Below are 20,662 nucleotides of genomic sequence, written 5' to 3' on the forward strand. Positions count from 1 at the left end.
TCTCTTGGTTCTTATTGGAACAATTTTTTTTTTAATGTCATTTGTGCTATCTTCTGCTTTTTCATTGACTCCAATGAAGCTTATGTCATTCTTCTTTGCATCAAGTAGCAACTGCTACATGGTCCCATCCTATTTTTAAGAAATCTTTCTTTTCATGATCGCTCACTGCAATCCTATCTTGTATATCTGATATTCTGTCCTCACATTGGCTCATTTTGTTGCATATACTTTCAATGGAGTTTTTCTTATCTCCTGAATATGTTTGAATCTGTTTCATGAATTCCATTTCTTTCATTTGCTGTGTGGTCATGGTTTCCATCATTTTCCTAAGCTCCTCTATTATTTTTTTTAATCTGTAGCTGCTCTAGAGTCACTAAGCATGTCTTTCATTCTGGTCACTGTCTCTGTAGGTGTATGAGAAATTATTTCTGCTTCGATTTTTTTTTTTATAGCCTTGTTCATCTGGTTTACTCCCACTGTTACCATTTCAGAGAGTCCAGGTGGGTCACTTTCAGATTGTTCCACCTCACTGCCCCTGGATTTGTCTCTCATGAGCTGAAAGTCTGGGGCATGTTGTTTAAGTGTCTTCTCATTTTCTGTTTTTTAAAATTTGAGTTCCTGGATCGATCTTGTAGATTGCTTTTTGTGAGTAGCTTTATTGTTAGTGTTCAGAACCCTTAGGGAATGACTACTTCTCAGACATGTCTTCCTAGTGTAGCTGGCTTTTGGGTTTTGTGTCTGTTGCAAGATCCTACCTCTTCAATTTATTAGGGATGAAAAGTTTCTGAATACTTGGCCCAGCCCCTGGTTCTTTGTCACTGGCTCATAGTATTTTTTAAGACCTTTACACAGTGTCAGTCTTGGTATACCAGGAAGAACAACTGATTAGCACAATTATGTCACCTTGGCTGAAGTGGTACAATCAGCAATAACATCAGCATCAAACAGCCTAGAAAATGACAAAGTGTGGTAGCCATTAATTTACCATCTTTAAGTGTATGAACTAGATTTGTGCTTATATAACAAAATGTAGGGTGAACCAGAACATTTTATGCAATAAATAACCCCTCAATATGGCAATTTTACCCTTTGGGGAGAAAATTTAAAAGGGACTATGGGGAAAAAAATAGAGAAATAGAAGAGATTTGAAGTGAGATTGAAGGAGGAAGGAAGATCATAAAACTTTGGGAAATTGGTTAAGAAGACAGGAGAGAAAGAGAGAAGGAAGAATTAAAAACAATAACAGAATGGAACAACCACAACAAAAAAACTAGAAACCATGTTCACACTCATGTAAAAACAAGAACAAACGATCACAAAAAATGAAATAGAACAAGAACAAAAACCAGAAAAAGAGGAGAAAAGAAAAAAAAAAAGAAGCAAGGAAAAAAATAAAAGAAACAACAACAAAAAAGTCCAAACAAGGAGTGTCTGTGCTGTCACTGGTAGACAATGTGGGCAGACAGAGACCAGATCTGAGTTGTTTAATCCCATCAAGCCAGCCGTAGATTTATGGTAGAGTAGTAGATATCCCAGCAAGCCTGGACTTTTAGTTCCAGTGAATTTCAAGCTGGTTTCTGGCTATGAGGCTGGACCTGGATTTGTTGAGCCAATAGCAGTCCATGTGCCTCCTACCAGCTTGAACTGTGTTCTCTGACCTCCTGCTGACTTGCACTTGGCACCTTTACTGTGACACAGGGCGCTAGTAGATGGAGTTGGCCTGTAGCTATTTTGAGTTCCCAGCTCAGTTGGCCCCTCTCCAAGATGGCTACCACCTGCTCCTCGGTGATGTCTGAACCTGAGTAATTCACTAGCTTCTGCAGTCTACTGTGTCTGCTGCTTTGTTCTGCTGGTGTGTTTCTCCATGGAGGCCTCTGGGGTCATCAGTAGTCACCATGTGTGTGCAGGTTTGTCCTGCCTTACCAGTGCTTTGAGTCCAGATTTTGGGACAAAGCACTGCCCACAACCTCCTTCATTTTTTTTGAAGTCTCTGTCTTCATTCTCCCCTTGGACTTCAGGTCTTGCTTTAGATCCTTCCTGAGTCCTGGGGACCCAATTCCCTCCTTCTCTCCCTTGCACTACTATATTTCAGTGTCAGGACACCAAATCTCAGAGAGGCTCTTTTTCTGCTGCTTGTGACTCTGCCATCTTCCTGGAAGTTGGATGGAGGGGTCCATTTTGTATAAGTGTTTTCTTTGCTGTCAGGAAACTCCTGTCATGCTAGTTTTGGGTGTTCAAGTCTATATAAATGTTGATAGTTTTATCTTTTGTCAGAGTGAGTACTTTGGTAAGAGTTATAAATTCAGCTTGTTATAAAGGGGTACCCAGGGGAGAAGTGCTGCCTCAATGACCTCTTGAGGGGGGAAACATGATTTGTCATCATGGTACCCCTTGGTGGCATATCTTGACTAGAGTGGGCAGCTGTTCATGTATAGTTACTCCCATGAACCAGTCAAGGAATCTTGGGATGTGTTCTGAAGTGACCCAGTAAGAACAGGTGAGGGAGAAGTTGAGGTATTCAATACAGCCATGTTGTGGGTCAGGTTCAGGGGTCTCAGCAGAGGGTAGTAGGATGGCAGGATTAAGGCCAGTAGTCCGGTGGAAGGAGATGGAAGGTTGTATGAATTGGGAGTGTTGAGATTTGGACTCTGGAGGGAGATAGCAAAGTTAGAGCTTGGTGACTAAATAGATTATGTGAATAAGAGACAGAGGGGTTGGTGAAAAGTGAGGGTTTTTTGTTACGGGGGATCAAATCCAGGACCTTGTGATTGCCATGCAGGTGGAGGAACCACTGAGCTAAATCCTGGCCCAAAAGTAAGTTTTTGAACCTTGGGAATTAGAAGACCTGCTGTTGCTAGAACCTGTAGGGGCATGTGGCCATCCTTTTGTAACAGTGTCTAGTTGTTTTTGTATTGCCTGAAGGCTAGGCCAGGAGTCCCAGGGTATATCCCCTTTCGCTAGTTATAAAAAGAAGGAATGATTTTATGGATTTGGGGAGAGAAGCACACTGGCTTTGAGGAATACTTTCTTGAGAGCAAAGAAGGTGACGGGGGCCAGATCAACCTTGGGGACCTTTTCTTGGAAGTCTCCCTGGGGGGCCTCTTAAAGGGGTTTGGTAATTAGTGAGAAGTTGGGTATCCATAGTCAAAAGTAGCTAAGAAGACCCAAAAAGGAGAGGAAGTTTCTCTTGCTGGTCTGGAAAGGGAGTTTTTGGTTTGCCTGCTTTCAATGAGGAGAAATACAATGGGATGTAGGAGTGAGATGAAGACTGAGACAGGAAGCTTGTTGGATGAATTGAGCCCTGAGTTCAGACATTTGGTACCCTCTGTTGGCCAGGAAGTTTAGAAGGGTGATCGTGTGAAAGAGGTCATTGACATATTGGAGTAGGCAACTAAGGGTTAGGCTAAGGTCGTGCAAGTCCTTTTGTAAGGCTTGGCTTCACAAATGAGAACTATCTCTGAACCCCTGGGGCAGGACCGTGCAGTTGAGCTGTTGGGTCTGTAGGGAGACTGTAGACTGACTGGAGTCAGTCCAGGTGAATGAGAAAAGCTGTTGGGAGTCAGAGCCAAGAGATGCTGAAGAAATCATCTTTGAGATCTAGAAGTATATAGCAGGAAGTTCAGGAGGAGTAAAGGAGAAGAGGGTGTATGGGTTAGGACATTTGGGTGGGTTGGGATGATGGCCTTGTTTATTTCCCAAAGGTCTTATGTAAGCTGATATGACCCATCAGGGTTTTTAATGGAAGGATTGGGGTGTTGTGAGGAGAGTGGGTTAGTATGAGCATGTGTGATTTGAGTAAACACACTATGACGGGTTGGAGACCCAGGTGGCTGTCAGGGCTGAGGGGCTATTGGGTGACCATGATCGCTTGAGCAGGATCATTCAGGGCTATTTTTAAGAGTTGGTAGTAGGAGGTGCTAGAAGGATTTTTAGTGTCCCAGACTCTGGGACTGGCCTAGCATTTGGGCCAGTGGAGGGAGAGTGAAGATATTTGGTCTATTGGCAAGATGAGAGAGGGTTGTATAGGGAGCAAGGGAATGTGAAGATAGGGCTCTGTATAGTGCCAAATGTCTCATCCCAGAAGGGATGATGGACAGTGTGGGATAACTAGAAAAGAATGTGTGAAAGAAGAAGTTCCTAGGGAACAGTATAGGGGAGGGGCTTTAAAAAGCCCACAGGGTCAGGAATCTGTCCCAGGACATCTCCTGGGAGCCACTGGAGATCAGAGTCTGAGCTGCTGGAGCAGGATGGAGGTTTTCTGGCAGCCGAGAGGAAGCTTCCTCCTTGGTCGACAGCCAGAAGCCCCCTCCTCGTCAGAAAGAGAATGATTGGGAAGAGTGGGACGCAGATCGAACCTCTCCACCTGTCAAGAGAGGCTGGAGAAGTCGAGTCTGACCCTCTAGGGCATGGCAGTTGCATGGAGCTGGGTTGGGTGTTGGGTGAGATCTGGCGAAGAGACCCTTGCCTGAAGTTGGCGAGGGTGGCGGGAGGCAGGAAAGGGAAGGCCAATTATGAGTTCAGACAGTCAGGTTCCGAGGCCCCTCCCAAGGGTGGAGGGCAGTGAGCTGTTTGAGGGGTGAAGGACTCTCAGGACCCAGGAGTCAGCTCAGGATGAGCTATGCTGCCCCCTCAAGCTCAGGAGTCCAAGCAGATTTATTGGCAAACCTGAGTGGGACCTCTCTGGTCTGGTGGGCAGAAGAGAGAAGGTTCTCTCTTACAGACTTGGGAGGTTTAAGGGGTTGAAAGGGGTGGGAGAGTCACCTGAGAGGAGACTTTAAGCAGGAGACTTTGGTTCCCGTTTTGGTAATCTGTCCTTTGGCAGAGAGTTAGGTCTCCCGATGAGGAGGCCTTTGGTCAGACATCTACTTCTGTTCAGTCTATCACTGGCAGTGGCTCATCAGTGTTGAAAGGGGTAAACTAGAATTCATTAGATGCAATCATAATGGTTAGGATAAGTTACATTTTCTTAAAGAAGGATTCATTTCTGAAATCCTTCATTGTGATTTTTCTAAAACTTGCTGGAGTGTAAAAATAATTCCATATTGACAATTTTGAGATTGACTGGAGGACTGATGAGTGAGCAGTGTATGGTTAAATTGAGCAGAATTTTATTAGAATGCCTTTAGTGGATTTTAGTAGGCATTTTATTTAATAATGGTATTGTGGCAAACAGTAAGTTCTGGCTTTTCTATCAAATGGGATTGTCTCTATCTTGAGCTCTCGCTTACCCTGAACAGGCACCAGTCACAAAGTTGCCTGCTCAGTTCAAACCCTGGGAACACGGCTATAAACCAAAGATAACTTATCAAGAGCCAAGGACTTTCTGCTCTCTACATTCCCCTTCCTTCCGCATCCCTTCCTCCTCCGCTCTGATTCCTCCCGAGCCACCTGAGTTAGCCAGTTGGGACAGATTATGAACCTTCTACCAGCCAATACAAAGAGCTCAGCTACCCCTCCTGCATTAGGGATAAAAGAGCCAATCTTTTTTGTTCCAGCGCTCCATGTGCCCTTCTGCAGAAGTAAACTTTTGTCTTGAGTCCTCTTGGCTGTTGGAGTACATTTTTCTGTCACTGACAATTAGTCTGGAGACCTATTTCTTTTCTTTTTTTGGTACCGGAGATCGAACTCAGGACCTTACACTTGTGGGGCAGGCGCCAGAACCACTGAGCTAAATCCTCAGCCCTGGGGACCTATTTCTAACAGCTTAATGAAGGGAGCATCATATTTGTACTCTGAAAACTTGAATCAAATCTTGGCTTTGCTTCTTGCTACCTTTGTGACCTTCAGTGAGTCACTTTATTTCAGTGAGTGACTTTTTGTATGTGTTTCTGCCCCCCTAAAGGTTACAAGAGATGATACTGATATCTACCTGGCCTAAATTCCCAGAGTTGTATGAGGGTGACCTAGAAAAAAAGAGAAAATGTATATAAAAGTATTTTGTAAATATTAAGGTGGTATTGGTCATAATCTTATTAGTAATAACAATTTTTGGAACTGTGATATATAGTGTTTTTTAAAAGCCAGTTTTTCCTTTCTCATATTTGGCTATGATTTACTTGTATTCTATTGCCCTCTGTCCTATGTCTCTAGTTGTTTGGTGAAATTATGCTTTATCTAGAGTCCTCCTTTTCTTTTAGATAAATGACCCCTTTTGATCTCTGTCCAATGGAAAAGATGGCTGTATGAATTTTCTCCTGTGAGAAACATTAGGGTTTATTTTGTATAAACATTTAGCTTCACAAGTCTGATTTAAAGTATTGAACCTATAAGTAGCATGTAGGTTTTTTTCCTTTGGCATTGAATTTCTTTTTTTTGTGGTTTTCTTTTACTACTGCCTTTCTCTGGGCATCCTTTAGATGTATTTGAAATCTAATATGCTTTTGCCCTGGCCAAATCCAGTGGATTGTCTGTAATATAGCTCATGGTACCTTAATTACAACATACTTTGTGGATATGAATGGCTAGGTCACTCCTCTGCCATTGATGGAGTTAGAATTCTTTGCCAGTCTGCAGTAACTGTGGACAATGGAAACAACTCTTTCTCATCTGCTTGTGAAATGGAAGTATCTTCCTTTTTCTTATATCTATGGCTTATAAGGTTGTTACTTCTAGTGTTATAAAATTGTATGTTTTAGTAGTATTGTAATGAATGGCTCCTTTGGATAACAATCATATAGCATAAAATACTGTTTTATTGTTAGATCTACCTTCATCATTTGAAGCAATATTTTAAAAATAATAGCATATCCTATTTTCTGAAATTAAAGGCTAGTTTTCAAAGAGTTGCTGAATGCAGTTCTAAATTAAAGAAAATAGAAATACTGATATTTCTAATTTATGTAGAATTACTGCTGGCTTATATTCTTATTTTAGAAAACATACTGTATAGTTAAATAAAAATGATGTGCAGTGATAATGTGTTAAAAGCCAGCACATAATCATGTAAGGAGTTATGTCTCCAATAATGACATTCTCAGGTCATTATGTTCACAGCAATCTTTCATTTCCATGCCTGGGAAAGCAGAGCCCAGAAGGGAGTGGATGAAGGTGTCTGTTCCAGTTGAATTATTCTCTGGGAATTCAAAATTTGGTGTAATCAGTCATAGCTAGGGGAAAATTATATCTTGCCTTATAACAATCTCTTTTGCAAAGATATTCTGGTGGCAGCTTTCTCAATGTGCATTACTGTATGCCTCATAGTATATTGAAAACAAAAATCCTAGGTTCCTAAATACAGATTGAAATAATAACCAAAAGCTTGTAATATTGAATACTCAGTGGACCTGTGAATTGGGCACTTTGAACAGTTTGATAAGTGATTTGACTGGAAATAGAATAACTTTTCTAAAATAACATGTAGACTTAATTAGGTGGCAATTATAGTTTATCTTTTATATTTTAAAGTAATATATACATTAAATCACTTTCTAAAATTCCCACCATTCTGTGATAGTTTAGTATATTTTATATTTAGATTGTTACTAAAAAAATATGCACTAATGTATACTTTAAGGAGAGTAGGTTCCTATGCTTGGTAACCTACAATATTTTTCTGGGCTATCAAAATGTCTGCAAATATTTTGTAGGCATATATTTTGTCACCAAGCTATGATAATTCTAGATTTTAATGCTGTAAGTTTTAAAAAAACATGTCAACATGAGTGGATTGTATCAGTAAAAGCAATTATGATGTAGAGTAATATAGATATATTTTGTTAAGAGTAGATCATTTTCTAAGATAAGTTATTGTAAATAGTTTTTCTTTTTTAAAAATTGTGTTTTGAGACAGGATCTCACTAAGTTCCCCAAGCCTCCTGCCTCAGTCTACTGGGTAGCTAGAATTACAGGTGTGTCCCATTACATTCTGATAGGAAGTATTTTTAAATGAACCATCTATAGAACTCTATATCCCTTTGTTAAATGAAGAATTATGTATATATATTAAAGTAATATATAACTCAGTCTAGAGTTTTTATATTATAAGTGTGAATGTATAACCATTTGGATATTTGTGGAATAGACAAAAGCCGGTGGTTTATTCTAAGGGCAAAAGCTTCATTGCTACAAAACATGCATTTTATACAATAATGTATATTTCAGTTTAGCAAGAAGAGAAGATTTTGCTTTCTGTTTTTAGTTTAGTTTAAACCTTTGAACTGAAGGAGACCTGTAGCAGCAGGTGTGTTAGGGTGGAACAGGTCAAAAAATAAATCAAGGTGGGGGATGTGGCTCAGTGGTAGTTCAAGAGTATTAACATTCATTTCAATTTTTTTTTTCTGTACGGGGGAACGAACTCGGGACCTTGCACTTGCCAGGCAGGTGGTGGCACCACTGAGCTAAATCCCCGGGCCTAACATTCATTTCAGTTTGACAGTGAGCAAATATAGGCATGATTCCATCACTAATCCTTGTGAGAACTTAATTTGGTGATCTTCTATATATGAAAGAGTTCTAAACTCTAAAGGACTCTCAGACAATTAAAAATTCTATTGAAGGTTTGGGGCACAGAAGTGACCAGGGTGAAGTCAGAACTAGAAGACAGGGCTGTTGTCGGTGACCCATTACTGAGAGATACCTTAAAACAATAAGAAGACATGAAAAATGGATCCCATAGCTCCCAGATGATGCAAACAAGACTAATACAAGATTAATTGGAAAGAATGAAAATCAGAAGACAGTACAAATGGCATAAAAAACCTATTTACTGAACTGACAGTAGAAAACTTTCCAAATAAGGGAAATGAATTTAGTATACAGATAAGTGAGGCAACTAGAACCCCAAATAGTCACATTTAGAAAAGAAGCTTTCCAACTGGATAAAAAAGCTGTGATTTTTCTATAAAATGGAGTACTACTCAGCCATAAAGAATGAGAAACTAGAGACATTTACAGCTAAATGGATACACATTGAGGTCATACTCTTTAAGTGAAATAAATCGGACATACACGTGTAAATACCGAATAGTTTCTCTGATGTGAAAAGCTAAAAGTGTAAATAAGGTTCAAATGGCGTAATTGATAATGTGAAATTGGAAGAAAAGGTCTAAAGGAGTAGGGGAAGTGGAAACGGTAGGGGAAAGGAGAGAAGGGGAAAGAAAAAATACGAGAAAAGGAAGAAAATGGAAACAAAGTCTCTGTAAATAGGGAAGGGTGGAGGGGGTGAAGGGAGGGTAGGGGAATGGGGAAAAAATAAGAACCAAGATACATCATGGAAAGGTACAAGATCCCAATGATGAATGTAAATGTACTGTATACCTAAAATGTACCAATAAACTTAATGGAAGAAAAAAAAAAAGAAAAGAAGCTCTCCACAAGACATCATGATAAAATCCCAGAAATCCAATACAAGAACAGAATCTTAAAAGCTATTAGAGAAAAGCAACAAATCACTATGAAAGAAAACCCATTAGAATTAGAAAAGATATCTCAACACAGACCAAGAGCTTGAAGTATTTCAAGCTCTAATAGAAAACAATATCCAACCCAGGCTGATATGTCTTGTAAAACTTATCTTTCAAAACTGATAAGTAATGAGATACTGAATGATAAAGAGCAGCTAAGGAAATTCAGGACTATTAAACCAGCGCTCCAAAAAAATCCTTAACGATGCCCTGAATACACCAGGTAAGATGAGCATTTAAGTAGAAGAGAAAGATAGGGGATCAGCAACAGGAAAATAAGTTAATGACAGGAGTATATCAATACCTATCAATAGTAACTCTATTGTGAATGGCCTGTTCCCCAGAGAGAAGACACAGACTGGCAGAATGGGTCAAGAAACAAAATGCAATGGTGTGCTCTATATGAGAAACACATGTAACCCCCCAAAAAACCTCAGACTAAAAATCGAAGGATGGAAACATTATTCCATGCCAGGGGAACCTGAAAAAAACTAGGTATAGCTATCCTATATTCAGAAAAAGTGAACTTTAAGCCAAAACTGATCAAAAGAGATAAAGAAGACCACCACATATTTGGTAAGGGAACAGTCTAACAGGAAGAGACAAGAATTATTAGCATGTATGAGCCAAAGAATGGCATATCTATCTAACTTTATAAAACAAGTACTACTGGATGTAAAAGACCAAATAAAAATAAACACAATTATAGTGGGGACCTCAACACCCCACTATCACAGGTGGGCAGATCAGTGCTTGCTTCAGCAGCACATATACAAGTAGACAGATAAACCAGACCAAAAAAAAATCAACAAAGAAGTATTAGGGTTGAACCAAACCTTTGAACAAATACACTCAGTATCTACAGTGTTCCACCCAACAACAGAATATACACTTTTCAGCAGCGCATAGAACTTTTTCCAAAATAGACCACATACTAGTCGGCAAAACAAGCTTATGTAATATAAAAAGAACTGAAATTATACCATGCATATTATCAGGTCATAGCACAATGAAATTAGATACCAGTAACAAAAGATAAAACAAATCATGCAAGTGAATGAAAATTAAATAGTAAAATCTTAAATAAACAGTGGGTTCCAGAAGAAATCAAGTAAGAAACAAGACAGTTTCTAGAACTGAATGGTGACCCCAGACAACATTCCAGGAGTTATGGGACACAGTGAGAGGCAAGTTCATAGCTGTGAATGCCCACGTCACAAAAACAGAGTGAGCCCAAATACATGATGATACATCTCAAGGTCCTAGAAGAACAAGAACAATCCAAACCCAAAGCTTGTACAAGGAAGGGAATTATAAAGATCAGAATAGAAATTAATGAAATTGAGACCAAAGGGGGGGAAAACAAAGAATTAATGCATTGAAGAGTCAGTTCTTCAAAAGAATAAACAAAATAGATAGACCCAGAGCCAATCTAACCAAAAAAGGAGAGAAAAGACCTAAATAAATGCAATTAGAAGTGAAAAAGGTGAAATCACAATGGACACCGCCAGAAAAAAAATCAACTATTTCTCCAACCTATACACCAATAAATTGGAGAATTCAGAAGTAATGATGGATTCCTAGATACATTGGTTTATGAAAACCAAACCAAGAAGATTAAAAACCCCTGAATAATCTGATAACAGGCAATGAAATTGAGGCAGTAAAAAAAATCTAACAAGTATGAAAAGCCCAGGTGCACATGGGTTCACTGGTGAATTCTGCAAAAATTTCAGGGAAGTTCTAATACCAGATTCCTCAAGCCTTTTAACACATTGATCTTGTGGCAATTTGTATGTCTCACTGCCAGGCAGCTTGAACCATCAATGGTAAATGCTTGACTGTCCCATTGGGCAAGTTTTTATTAAGTTTATTAGTAGGAAGACCTATAAAGTGATTAGATTTGTTTATATCACCAGTGGCACAAGTCGCCTGATGACAGTCATTCATGTACCAATGGTGGCTCAAATTGGTGGGAATGTGTTAATGAAATTGAAAGGGAAGGAATATTCCCTAAGTTATTTCTGGAAGCTACTGTCACCCTGATTCCAAAACCAGACAAGGAGCCAACTGCAAAAGAGAACTATAGACCAACCTCTATAATGAATATAGATGCAGAAATCCTCAACAAGATAATGGCAAACGAATGCAGTGAACCATCAAAAGCATCATACATCATGAACAAGCATCCCAGGGATTCAAGGATGGTCCAACATATGCAAATTAAAAAGTGGAATATACCACATAAACTGAAGCAATGACAGAAATCACACAGTCCTCTCAATAGACACAGAAAAAGCCTTTGTTAAAATCCAACATCCTTTCATGAGAAAGCATTGAAAAAAATAGGCATAGAAAAACCTTATCTCAATCTGATAAAAGGCATTTTTGACAAATCTACTGCCAAAATCATATTAAATGGGGAAAAACTGAAAGCTTTCCCTCTAAAATCATGAACAAGATAAAAATGTCCACTATAACCACTCCTGCACAGCAAAGTACTCAAAACACTAGCAAGAGGGCCAGGGATGTAGCTCGGTGGCACAGTGCCTGGCCGGCAAGTGCGAGGCCCTGGGTTCAATTCCCAGTACCACAAAAGAAAAGTGAAAAAAAAGATCAAAAAAAAAGAAAAAGCCCCTAAAAAAAACACTAGCAAGAACAATTAGGCAAGAAAAAAATTAAAAAGTGATGTATAAAAAAGAAAGAGGTCAAATTGTCATTTATAGTTGATGTGATCTTCTACTGGAATATCCAAGAAATTTACCAAATGTAGCAGGACACAAATCAACACAGAAAAATTAATAGCATTCCTATATAGTAGTAATTAACCCATTGAGAAAGAAATTAGGAAAAAATTTTCATTTAAAATAACATCAAGAAAAACTAAATACTTAGGAATTAACCTAAGGAAGTGAAAGACCTCTACTCAAAAACGGTAGCACCCTGAAAAGGAAATTGAAGAGGACATGAAAAAATGGAAAGATTCCCTGTTCCTGGATTGGCAGAATCAATATAGTCAAAATGGTCATACTTCTCAAACTGATTTACAGATTTAATGCAATCCCAATCAAAATTCCAACTGCATTCTTCACAGAACTAGAGAAAAGTATCCTAAATTTTATATGGAACCAGAATAGACCCAGAATAGCAAAAACAATCCTGGGTAACAGGAGCAAAGCAGGCAATATCACAATCCTGGAGTTGAAGTTATATTACAAAGCTGCAGTGATACATCATGGTACTGACACAAAGAAGACATGAGGATCAGTGGAACAGAGTAGAAGATGCAGAAACCACTCAGTGCATTCAACTATTTGATGATCTTTGACAAATGGGTCAAAAACATACACTGGAGGAAAGATAGCCTCTTTAATAAATGGTGTTGGAAAGACTGGCTATCTACATGCAGAAGTTTGAGTCTAGATCTACACGCAGAACATTGGGTCTAGATCCATATCTTTCACCATGTACTAAACCAAAATCAAAATCATTCAAGGACCTAAATGTAACAACAGAAACACTTAACCTACTAAAAGACAAAATAGGTAAAACTCCTGAAGTCTTAGGCATAGGCAAGGACTTCCTGAATAGAACCAAATTACACAGGAAATAGTACCAAGAATCAACAAATGCAGTCTTATTAAATTAAAAAGCTTATGGACAGCAAAAGAGACAGCCAACAGAGTGGAAAGAATACCTACAGAATGGGAAAAAAATGTTGGCAGCTGCATGCTGTATCAGACACAGGGCACTAATATCTAGAATATATATGGAATTAAAAAAAAATAGGCCTCCCAAAGTAAAAGATCTAATCAAAAAATGAGCAAGTGAAATGAATAGACATTTCATAGATGTACCAATGGCCCATAAGAACATGAAATGTTTAACTTCTCTGGCCATTAGAGAAATGCAAATTAAACAACACTAAGATTACATTTTACCCCAGAAAGAATGGTCATCACCAAAAAATCAAATAATAACAAAAGCTGGCTAGGTTATGTGGAAAAAAGAACCCTTGTGCACTATTGCTGGGAATGCAAACTAGTACAACCACTATGGAAATTAGTATGGAGATTCCTCAAAAGACTAAAACTAGAAATTCCATTTGACCCAGTTATTCTCCTTGTAGGTGTCTTATTGAAAGCATTAGAAGATATCAGGTTACAGTATTATGTGGATACCTGTTTTCACAGTAGCACAATTTATAATAGTGAGATCTTGAAGTGGCTTATGTGTCCCCCAAAGACAACTGGACAAGCACAATGTGCAGTATATTCCTGCAAAGTCACAGTTCAGAGTTTACAGCCTCAGTCATTTGTGAACTTTTCCTTAGAACCTAAGTAATAATTGTTCGTGGAAACCCCTGCAGTTTCTTGAAAACCACAAACATCCTCTGCAATTGTTTTTTTGGCAGAGGTTTGCAAGTAGCCTATCCGAGAGCAATCTTCAGTTTTCCTTGCTGCTGACTGGCTGCTGCCCTGTAACCCATCTGCAACAGATGCACTGGCACTCCCGCGTCATAACAGCTTGCTGTACTTCATGTAAGATTTTGTTCTTAAATCCCTAAAATGCTGCCAAAATGCCCTGCACATTCTAAGGCTTCTGGCAATGAACCTATGTGCCAGAAGTTTCAGATACTCCCAAGAGAAGGCTTAACTACTGGATTTGTTCCGGGAACTAAAAAGTTATGCTGCAGTGGGGTAATAGAAATTTATAGGCATTTTCCTGACCATGTATGACATTTACGGTTTTTCACAATTTGCAGGTGCTCTAGGAACATAACCCCCGTGAATTTTGGGGATCCACTGTATTTACATACAATGGAGTGCTAGTCTGCCATAAAGAAGGATAAACTTAAGTCATTTTCGGGAAAATGCATGTGTCTTGAGATCATAATGTTACATGAAATCAGACACATAACTTAAATATTGTCTGGTTTCTCTTCTATGAGAAACCCAAAGTATAAATAAACAACCAGTAGAAGATAAATAGTAGGAAGTAGGCAGATCTTTTTCACAGGGGAAAGGGATGAAAAGATGGAGGGAGGGAAGGGAAAAGGGATGAAATAAGGAATTAAGATATGTTCTGTACATGTTCCAAGTCCACACTAGGAATGTACACATTATGTATTGCCAATATGTACAAAAAGGGCAGGGGGGAGATGAAGAGATGGATGGATAGGGAGGGAGAAAAGGGAAAGGGGATTTTAAAAAGAATTAAGATATATTTTGTACATATACCAATTCCCCACAATAAATGTAAACATGTACTACAAACATACACTAGAGGGCCGGGGATTTAGCTCAGTGGTTTTGCTGCCTGCTCTGCAAGTGCAAGGACCCGAGTTCGATCCCTGGTACAAAAAAACAAACATACACTAGGAAAAAATAAGTCTAGATTATGGTAATATATTGAGTGCAATTTTAAATTGGTACTGTCTTTCTGAAAAGATTGGCAAGATCACTCCTGTAACTGTACCCCAAGGAAATGATAAAAATGCAAGAATATAGTTTTTATATGAAGATGTTCATTAGAATGTTATTTATAATAGTGAAAAAATTTTAATTCATGTATAAAATAAATTATGGTATGTCAGATAATAGAATAAATAAACATCTATACAAAGACCTGATTTCAGAAGGGTCTGTTTCAGCTTGAGTCCAAATGTCTCTGCAAAGCCTCATGTGGTTATAGGTGGAGCTTTTCAGAGGTAGCTGGATCTACTGGAGTGTGTGATGCTGGGATTAAGTGTGTGATTACTAAATTAGTCCACCGGTTGGTTTGGCATCGTTCTGAGTGTGTGTAATGGGAAGGCCCATCCTGGGTGTGAGTTTTACCCATCTTAATGGCATGTAGCCTGGATAGAATATAAGGAAGAGAGAAAGGGATGCTCTCATTCCCTTGCTGCTTGGTGCCTGCTGCTTTTGCTGTCTTCTTCCTGCCATGGACTATTTCTTCTTTGCCATCCTGCCTTGGAGCCAGCTGATTGTGGACTGAAACTTCTAAAAACTGAGCTACAAAAAAACCTTTCCTGCATTTTTTTTGGTACCAGGGATCGAACATGGGGTCTTACACTTGAGAGGCAGGCGGTGGAACTACTGAGCTAAACCCTTGGCCCAAAACCTTTCCTACTTTAACTTTGGATGTTGGGTATTTTGTCTCAGCAATGAGAAAAGTAACTAAGACAGGGTCTTTTATAAAATTTAGTGTATATTAGCTGAATTAAGCTAAGTAATTCATAAAATCATTGAAAGTATTTCAATTTCCTGGGCTGTTATATTAGATTATCACAGACTTAGTGTCTTAAAACAAGAGACTTTTTGACTGGGGATGTAGCTCAGTGGTAGAGCACTTGCCTAGCATGCATGAGGCCTGGGTTCCATTCCTAGCATCATAAACAAAAAACTCAGAGACTTTTTTTTCTGTCACAATTCTGCAGGGTCTGTGTCTAAAAACCAGTATCGTTGGGTGGAAATCGAGCCAGGCTGGGCTTCCTTCAGAGGCTCCACTAGAGCTTTTTCTAGCACTCTGCAGCCCCAGCCTTCTTTGTCTTGCAGTGATTCTTTGACCATATCTCTCCAGTTTTAGTCACAAAGCCTTTTTCTCTTCTGTACGTAATTTTCCTCTGGCTCTCAGGATATTTGTGATTGTGCCTAGGGCTCATTCAGATAGTTCAGGATAATGTCCCCCACTTCAAGATCCTTAGTCACATCTCTACAGAAAGACCTTTTTTATATTTATAGGTTCCAGAGATTAGACTTGATATCTTTTTGTTTGTTTGTTTTTGGTACCGGGAATCGAACTCGGGTCCTTGTGCTTTTGCGGCAAGCGGCGGAACCACTGAGCTAAATCCCCGGCCCATAGACTTGATATCTTTTGAGGCAATTATTCAGCCAACTATAGAAGGTAGTACATCGGTAGTACATTGTCTCTGAGTGTTAGCATTATGCAAGATTTTAATTTTATTTCCTTTTTTTTGGTACTGGGGATCAGACTTAGGACCTTGCGCTTGCCAGGTAGGCGTGGTGCCACTGAGCTAAATCCCTAATTTTAGTTCTTATAACTTCTGTCTTCTAGGAAGTTTTAGGGAAATAATATTAACTCTATTAGCTTCTCTTAAACTGTATCAGATATGGTTTATTTTAAATTTTTATTGGTCTATGTTTGTTATACATGTTTATACACCTTATGTGGGATTGGTACATGTACCTAACACATCCTAATACCTTTTTTTCCATCCTCTTTCCCTCCCTTTCCTTTCTACCTTCTCTTTCCATCCCTTGATTGCTTCCCATTTGAGAAAGGTCTGTCCTCTTACTTCCTATTATCTTTTATTTTGTTCTTTACTTATAATTTGGGTTTCTCATATAAAAGGAACTATGTGATATTTAAGTTTGTGTGTCTGATTTACTTCACTTTATGGTCTCCAGGTACACTGTTTTGGATTTCTTGAATATCAAGTCAGTCTGCCTAGATATTCAGAAGATATTTAGGAACAATAAAAATAAAGATTTTTCTCCTCTCTAGTTTTTGTTTATTCATTTCTTCCTGGTATTAGGAATTGAACCCAGGGAATTGTGTGTGGTAGGCAAGTGCTGTTCTGCTAAGCTGCACCCTCAGCTCTCCTCCAGTTTAATGTTGGTGGATTTCTTTTGAAATTGTACCCTTCTAGGACATACAGAACCCCACTGTAGTTTTTTCTCCCATGTATTGCTTGTAAAAAATTTTTAACCACTGTATTTTGTAATAATTAACTTTCCCATTTTAATTGATGAAGAACACATAAAAATTTCAAGTAGAACTTCTGATCATTATAAAGTAACAAATGCAAAAAAATCTTAAGGGTCAATGTAGAGTTTACATTGGACTCTGTGAAATACTGAAAATACGTCATAGATTATTACCATTTTCCCTTTTGGACATAGCTATAAAGGACATTTTTATTCCTACATATTCTGACAACTCTAGGTTAAGAACATTAGTAAAATTTATTTTTTGTAATATCTTTGAACAGATACTTTCTCTTTTTAGGGAAAAGTAATATGGCATTTTTGTATGAAATTAATCATTGAATCCAAAATTAAACTTATAAATTTCTTTCTTTAATAAAAACACTTCTTTTGTCAGGTCCTTTAGCTTTTGGACACATTCAGAATTTCTGTGCTTACATCAATGAGCACCCTAATTTACCTTTTATCTTCAACTCTCCATTTTGCCTACTTTTTTTGTTTGGTACAGGGGAGCCTTCACACGGAGCTACATCCCCAGCTCTTTTTAAAAGTGATTTTCTGAGATAGAGTCCTGCTAAGTCACCCAGTTGCTGAGGGTGGGCTTCAATTTGTGATTCTCCTGCTTCAGCCTCCTTGAGTACCGGGATTACAGTTGTGTGCCATCACACCTGGTTCTTTTTTTTAACTTTAGAATGAATTTATTATCCCATTTCATTTTGATGGGCAGATCGTACTCTGGTGAAATTTTAAGATGGGAAAGCTCAGCTGTGTGTTTATAACTTTAGGTGCAAATAGGATCTCATCCATTTCTTTTTGCTCATACATGCCTGTGTTGAAGATGTCTTCATTTATTTCCAAATTTAATTAGGGATTGGGATATCCCAGGTTGCTGCAAGATTGAAATTTTATTACAAGGTATTTGATTAATTCTGTGACTAATGCTGCTTTTGCTACTAGCTGGGCCCTTGTTCTTGCCTGCTCTTTGGATTTCTTGAAGTCTTTTCTTAATAACAGATGAAGGGGAATGTTACCAGCAGTAGGTTTAAGACTACATAAAGAATGGTGAACTTGTAGGTGGAGGGTGGGTTTCGGTTCTTTAGATTACTTTATTTTGTTAAATGTCAAGATAGCTGCTGGAAATTACAGTGAATCTTTTCCAAATGTATCGTATTTTACTATATAACTGTAACATAAGAGAATTTTCTGCTGTAGTCAGTTAAGGTGACATGATCAAGTCCACAATGTCATTTCTGAGTTTTATTGTGTGCTGCAGTATCTGGCTCCCTCCATTTTACATACGTATTGGATAATGCCTACATATTTTATCCAGAATAGTATTACCTCAATAATAATAGCAATAAATGGGCCGAATCGATTTAACTTAGTAAAAGGGTGCACCTGGGGATTTTAACTTTATGTATTATTTTCAATTACAACTAACAAAGATCATTACTTTCTTCTGCTATCCATGTACGTGGAAACTATACTTGAAAAGTGACAACAAAAATCATAAGAGTTAAACAAATGAGTAATTTTGAAAATTTCAAGAAACTTTACAAGGGACACCAGAGTTGGGAATTGGCAGGAATTCTTATTTCCACTGTGAACAGAGGGAAGTGGAAGAGCAAAGGTCAGCCTTTGTATTTAGTCTCCATCAGTGGAGTTAGGTCTGTTTCACAGAAAAGCTGTGGTGATTTTGGTTAACCAGTATTTCCTTTACATATTGAAACATGTATGTTAATTATGACTTTTAATATTCAGAAGCTGAATGGATCATATTGTTTGTAAAGTTTGAGAGCCATGAAAATGGGTTTGGAGAGTGATATTCTCCTGTAGGGTGAATTATTGCAAGATTAAAACTGTCCATAGCTTTGGAGTTGCTGTTGCATTGGGAAACTAGTTGATTTAAGAGAGAAGTTGCCACTGAAATGATAGTTTTTTTACGGCATTGCAGTATAATAATACTGTTAGGCAAAGGTGAAACAAACATTTTTTCCAGAAGTTTCTCCCTGACATGTTTTTCTTGTAATTTTCTTGTGACATTGGGAAAAACCAGTGATGTTATCTTTATTTTTACCAATGTGTCTGCGGGGGTTACTTGAAGAAAAATGAAATATATATATATACATATCTATATCTCAGTATATATCACTTTTTAAAGTAGAATAAAATGTCTTATACAGGAAAGAATACCTTATGTCCTATATATTGGTCAAAGATTTCTACTAGTTAAGCTCCCAGAAAGTAGAGTATAATTATTTTGATAAATTTTTGAGTTTTAAAAGTTTATTGTAAGCCTGGACTACATAGTGAGTTCAAAGCCAGCCTGAACCATGTAGTGAGACCCTGTCTCAAAAACCAAAAACCAAACCAAACAAATGAAAATTTATTGTAGGAAACAACCCAAATATCTGTCAGATGAATTGAAGAATAAATTGTGGTATAGTACATCCATGAAATAGAATACCATGCAGCACTGAAATGGAACAAGCTGCTGATATATTTAATGTGAATGAATCACGAATGTACTATGTTAGGTGAAAGAAGTTTATGTGACACTGTGGATAAAAACAAAAATTAGGAACAGAAATCACACCAGTGATTGTAAAAAACTGAAAATGAGGAGAAGTTGACTACTAATGATGGGAATATTCTCTCTCTTTTTTTTTTTTTTGGTCCTGGGGATCAAACTCGGAACCTTGGGCTTGTGAGGCAGGCGGCGGCACCACTGAGCTCAATCCCCGGCCCTCTCTATCTCTTTTTTTGTTTGTTTGTTTTATTTTGTTATTTTAGGCAGAGTCTCACCACGTAGCTCAGACTGGCCTTGAATTCACTATGTAGCCCAAGCTGGCCTCTAACCTGCAGCAGCCATCATGCCTCAGCTGCCCAAGTGCTGGGATTACAGACAGAGGCCACCATGCCCAGCTCTGGAATATTCTATGTCTTGACTGTGCTTGTGGTTATGTGTCTAATATTTGTCAGAACACATTACATTGGCCCTCCATGGGGCCACATCTATGGGTTTTACATTCATGGATTCAACCAACAGTGGATTGAAAAGAAAACTGCAATTGTATGAATATGTGCAGACTATTTGTCTTGTCATTCACTAAACAATACAGTGTACTTATATAGCATATATATATATATATATATACACTTTTAAATTTCATATAGTCTTTAATATGGTAAAAGAAATCATGCCCACCATGTCCTGTGTGGTCCAATTTATGAGTCTACAATTTATGAGATCCTGTGGTCAGGTAAACTTACTGGAATTCAAGTTCACAGGGCCTAGAGTTTAAGAGGAATGGTGGCAGGGAGGTGATTTCCTAGCAAAGCTGCCTGTGAAAGGAAGTGTTGTGGTTGAGATCCAGAATGTCTTCGAGGAGGCTGTGTTGAAGGCTTGGTTGCCAGGTGATGGGCTTGGAGAAAGGAACTGGATTATGAGGGCTCTAACTATTGATGGAGCCATAATTCCATAGGGTTATTGGGATGTGCTGAAACACCAGATGGGGCCTAGTTAGGGGA

General features: G+C 38.3%; 1 protein-coding gene across 10 annotated transcripts in view; it reads left to right on the plus strand.

Annotated features, from left to right (window-relative positions):
• Nucleotides 1-20,662, plus strand: part of Frmd5 (FERM domain containing 5) — a 333,945-nt gene that overhangs the window by 39,612 nt on the left and 273,671 nt on the right. The window lies entirely within an intron of this gene.

This window comes from Heterocephalus glaber, unplaced genomic scaffold (genome assembly GCF_053883595.1).
Source record: "Heterocephalus glaber isolate CG9 unplaced genomic scaffold, H.glaber_assembly_v1.0 deba00000809, whole genome shotgun sequence".
Lineage (NCBI taxonomy): Eukaryota > Metazoa > Chordata > Mammalia > Rodentia > Bathyergidae > Heterocephalus > Heterocephalus glaber.